Below are 6,018 nucleotides of genomic sequence, written 5' to 3'. Positions count from 1 at the left end.
GATAACATTTACAATATATTAAACCAAATTCCACAAGATGATCTAGAGTCGAGAAAGTTTTATGACTGAACTCCACATGCGATCTGAAGTTCTCTCAGCGACGACTTTCAAATATACTGGATTTTTTTTCTGCTTCTTCTTGTTCCTGGTTCAAGGATGTAAACATTTACAATTTCTTAGTTCATAGACGTTCTCCCATAACTTTTTGCTTCTGGTCCATCCTTAAAAATAAGTCTGAGGTAGGGACAACGAGACGATTTTGGCCCAATCATTCGGCGTCAACTCAGGGAGGCAGGTCGTAATGCTCACCTGCGATCGATACAGCCACTGACGAGGACCTGACGTGACCGGGCGAGTTTCCAGCTGGGTTACGTTGTGTTGTTCCACCTCTCTACCCCTTCGAAAATATAACAAGGCATTCTCTACAACACTTTCGCGGCTGCGATCGGCAGTGAAGCGAAAAAGTGATGACACCTTGCTCTCAAAGGCGGAGGGAGTGTCTTCTGTAGACGACTGTCGGCCAGTGATTGGTAGAAAGGCACAGGTATCCCCACTGTTACGTAACAATGAGCACCGAAGAAAGGAATGATTGATAAGGCAGTATACAACAGGAATAGAAGAGCGAGAAGAAGACCAGGGATGACTGGGTATACAGGAAGATGTGAGAGCTTTGGCCATTTACTGGTGTTAGGTCAAAACAAGGAAAAATTTGAAGTGGAAGAGATATTCAGGCAAATACCACCAGAAATCATTTCTTTTCAGTACAAACCAACCTTTACAGAAGGTTGATGAATTTTTAGAATTTGTCGAAAGAAATTCATCACGTCACTAAAATCTTGAGATAAATGTATGATTGATTGTATAGTTCATCTCATTTCATTTCAATTTTATTTCATATTTCTCAATGCAAAATATATGTATATAAAAATAGCAAAATGAAATGATACATGATATCCAGCTCAGATAAACTATAGATTATGGCAAACATACAGAACATGGTGGTCAATCAATGAAAGTTAGAAAATATACGATGAAACCTATACAAAGTAGCATTCTTGCTGTGCATCGATTAATTTTAGTTTCTCGATGAACAAGGAAACATCAGCCTCTAAAAAGACGGCCTTGACGAGGATTAAGCTATAGACAGAAGTGACTTTATAATATTTCAATGCCGTATCGTGTTAGAAAATTGCAATACCTTTCTTTCTTGCAACACCTTTCTTCCTTGCAAAATAATGACAATGATAATGATTATGGTAATGATTATTCATTATGTTTCCATTGTAGGTTCAAGCACTGGATTAAAGACACAAAACAAGTACGTAATATATATGTATACAGATGGATGATAATAAGAGATGAATTGATGAAAGCATAGATAAATTGAATGTGCACTTTTGAAAAAGTCTTATGAAACTTGATAAAAACATGATATCATTGTGAAATTCGCATGAGGAGATGCTTTTAATTTACCCATTTTTTTTTATTTGACTCAATAATTTTATGCTTTTCTTGCTCAATCTTGAAGACATTCTCTTTTTACCCTAATGATATCATTCTTGATTTGAAGATTATGGTCATTATTCTTATTCCTCATTATGGTTACCACTATTAACTCACATTATTATCAATGATATTCGGTTTATTGTCACAAGAAAATAGATTATTATTGCACGTCAAATTTTTGTCATTTTTTTTTCAGTTTGACAGTCGGGAAGATAACAAAACCTCGAAGTCCTAATAGGATATTTCTTATCAACGACCTCATTAATCAAATCCTGTTTATCATTTTGCCTACATTGAGTCATGTGCCCAAGCATATCAAGGCTATAATGTTAATGATATTCCAAAAGTGTGCTATACGGTAACGTATAGTAGAGTGCACTATACAGTGTCATTGGCATCATAACCATGAATGATGCCATGAATATGTGATCATATATATATTTTTTTCATCGATGACGTGTACGTTATTTTCATCGGCCTTGTGGACCACAGATTGTGCATTAAAAATTGTATCTATCAAGGTGCACTAATTCAATGTAGATATAGAACAGGAATGTAGATATAGAACAGGATTACAGAGATAAGTGAGAGAAAACGTGCCTTATATAGAAAACGTTTCTTATGCTTTTTTCTATTATAGATAAAAAATGTAAATGGAGGAATACAAAACAAATATATGAGGTACTCTTTCGAGCCACGCGTGGAATGTTGGAATCCTCGGTGGCTGAAATAGCACTGTATTCTTCGGAGCTGCGTTCCTCGGGATTTTTTTTTTTTTTTTTTTTTTGCAACCTCGGAATGCATGAATTCAGCTAGAGCGTCTCAGTGCGAGTATATCTGTTTTATATGCCATGTTCATTAATATTATTTGTAATGATGAACTCATTCCTTCTTGAGACAGAGTCATTTCTCAAAATTGCAGGGCCTTTCCACCTCCCCTGGACGATGACAATGATGTCTTCCAACTCATTTCTTTTCACCATCACACTGCGATGACACGACATTTGCTCCTGCGACAATATTTCTCCGGTATTTTTTTTTTCTCCTCCAAGGACTTAGGATTAGGGTTAGGATTGTGATAGACTTTTAAGTTTGTTGTGAGGATTAGGATTAGGTTTGTGAGTAGAATTTATATTTGGCGTAGCGTGCAGATATTTCATCGTCGCAGTTATCGCAGGATCAAATGTCATGGACCCCACATAGCGCACATGCACGGCGTCTGGCATTTCAAATTCCATCTTTACGTTTGGTTCAGAGTTATCTTCGGAAACTCTTGTTTTGTTTCGCTTTTTTTCTTACTGCACCACCAAAGGAAGAAGAAATTAAGAGATATGTAGAAAGAAACAGGAGGACATAACGACGCAGCAAGAGGAAAAGGTGTAAGGAAGAGAGAGGGGAAAAAGACGGGGAGATGGAGATGGAGAAAAGAATAATGAGAGCGAGTGCGTAAGAGATAGTAAGAGAAAGATCGAGCTATATATTGCCCATTTTCTTCTTTTGCTGAGCTGTTGATGCACTAGCTAGAGAATTGTCACATTGCTGACAGATATTTTTCGGTGTGTTTATCTAACGGCCGAAAACAAATACAAACGCTCCACTGTATAGAGAGAACAGTCCACAGTTAGGTCCATTAGGAGCCGGGGTAATACTATTTCCGGCTCTTTTTTTGTTGTTGTCCTCCAAAACTCTTATCACCTTGTCAGAAGCCACAGAAATGTTTCCATTTTCTTCCCCGTGTGACTTGCCCACAGCAGCTCAGGAGGAGGAGGGTGCCTTTTGTTGACTCCTTCAGCCCATGGGTATTAAAATTGGCAGGGCCCGTTGATTTCGTGTTTACTTATTGCTCTTCCTTCTCGGGAGGTCGGGCTTTAACATTCGTTCACTACAAGGAAAACAACAACGCCTGTTTTCAAAAAGTGACTCATTCTCAAGTGTCAATAATGATGAAGATGTTTAGACGCCACAGCAAAGAAAAACAGAAACAAATGCACTATTCCTTCGTGGAAGCATGTGTGGTATAAAATAGGTAAGATAGCGGGTGATCATGGCAAGGCCGTCTTCAAGAAAAGTGTTTTCAATGCAAGGGTTACTTTGGATGTTAAAATCATGCCAAGGTGCCATCCACGCATATATGTGTAAACTTAAGTTTGTTTGTTTTTTGTCAGGTATTTTGAGTATACACATATATATATATATATATATATATATATATATATATATATGTATATATATGTATGTATATATGTATATATATATATATGTATATATGCATAATATATATAATTACATATATGATTATATATATGATATATATATAATATCACATATAAACACTTATGTATAAATTTTACACGATTATTATATTGATAGGCCTATATATATATATATATATATATATATATATTTTTGCGAAAGAAGTCACCGCTACAACAGCTTTTTTGGCTTCTCCTGAATAATTTGCATATGTAAGATATGAGAAAGGAAGGAGAAATCGGTGCGTAGCTTTGACATCATTATTCCTCTTACTGTTCCTCCTTTTTTGGAAAAGCGCAAGAGTTGAAAAATTGGTCTCCGCCGGGGATCGAACCGAGGAACAGTAAGAGGAATAATGATGTCAAAGCTACGCACCGATTTCTCCTTCCTTTCTCATATCTTACATATATATATATATATATATATATATATATATATATATATATAAATCGTATGTATCTTACATAATTATCATATAATATGTTTGTGTTTGTGTTTGTGTGTGTGTGTGTGTGTGTGTGTGTGTGTGTGTGTGTCTGTGAGTGTGTACGTGTGTATATGTGTGTGATATTGGTGAGGTAACCGAAAGAAGCAGTACGAGAAACAAATGACAATGTGCAATATCATTGTGTGTGTGCTCTATTTAAATACTGTACATTTTTGGGGGGGTTGAACCATGATATGGGTATGTCTGTGCGTGGTTGGAGGTGTATGTATGTTGTTGAGTGTGTGCACGTGGATGAGTTAGTGTGCGGTACACGCGCGCGTGTATTGTGTAGTTATTTGAGTTTGTTTGAAGAATATAATATGAGGTATTTATCAATATATATGAGCTCCCTCGTGGAGACGTAATGAGCTCCTTTATGGAGACAATAGGAGCTCCCTCGAGGAGACTTTATGAGCTCCTTTGTGGAGACGATATTAGCTCCCTCGAGGAGACTTGGTATATATTTAATACTCTTGTTTATATCTCTTTAAGATCTATAATGTTTATTCTATGTTATACGTGCTGTCTGAGGCAAATTATTTGTGTAGGGCCCCATTTCTCTCTTCTTTCATTCTTTAAAACAAAACAACAACAATGTGCGAAAAAAATCATTTTAAGTTACAGTGCTTAGAACAAGTTTGTGTTATTTTCCAGCAATGGGATGATAGGAGGAGAATGCCACAATAACTTTCTTAACTATTACGGAAACTGATTCAACAATATAAGTGTTAGACTAAATCAAGCGATCTTTAATACCGGTTTTCTGAACTGTCTATAATTACAACGATGCATCCAAACTCACAATTGAGAGCAAAAGAAGCCGTTCAATTTTCAATTAATCTTGTAATGAAAGGGATCTTCTTTAACGTGTAATAAATATGGTAAGTCTGAATCTGATTTGGATACGCCAAGCTTTGCAGAGGAATAACACAACTGATGTAAGTTCTGATTCACCAAGGCAACGTTCAATAAAGGTACAAAATTGAATCGTTGCATCGTACTCCATACAATAACATTGACAATGCGTTTACGCCGACGTTTTCCCGCCATCAAAGCAAACAAGCTGACAAAGATTAAGGATCGGACGTGAAACTGTCCTCGGAAAATAATAACAGTAAGTCCAGATAGAATGATGTTTTTTTCACCTTTACAGGAATAATATGTCTAAACATATTATGTGCAAACTTTGTAATAGGGTATTCAAAGAAATAAACATTATCTAAGAAGTTAACTCTTCTAGCAAATTGAAAATCGTTATTTGCCGTGAGATCAATAATAGATTATTATGTACATTATCATTATAAGTTAAAATACAATTTATACACAGAGACAATAAGACAAAGAATTTTTTTTCACCTAGTTGAGATTTGCTGGCAGGTAAAAAATGCCTCGCATACATACAATATTCCTTGCCCCTCCATTTGATTATCATATTGTGCCCATCTCTGACATAAAAATGAAAGTTGTTGTAAGTACTGCTCCTGATAGTGCCTGTTTTGGCGTATTCCTTTGCAAAACATTTTTATCATGTTTATAGAAGACAGCATAGAAACGAATAATACAAATTATTTTGCTCCTGTTTTATACATTGCTTATGAGCAGCTAACATCGTCACATGATGACAAAAATCAGAGAATTTCCTGCCAAGAGTATTTGACGGTTTCCTGTACGCGTGTTGGTAAAAAAACAAAGTAATGCTGTACAAGTCATGAAAAAAGACAATGCCATGTTTTAAATCCTCAAATTTCCTAGAAAAAAAAATGGTGCTGCGC

The sequence above is a fragment of the Diadema antillarum genome, unplaced genomic scaffold (assembly GCF_040938485.1).
Source record: "Diadema antillarum isolate AM-2024a unplaced genomic scaffold, OU_Dant_1.0 seq00003210_RagTag, whole genome shotgun sequence".
Classification (NCBI taxonomy): domain Eukaryota; kingdom Metazoa; phylum Echinodermata; class Echinoidea; order Diadematoida; family Diadematidae; genus Diadema; species Diadema antillarum.
This window is presented reverse-complemented; position numbering follows the sequence as displayed.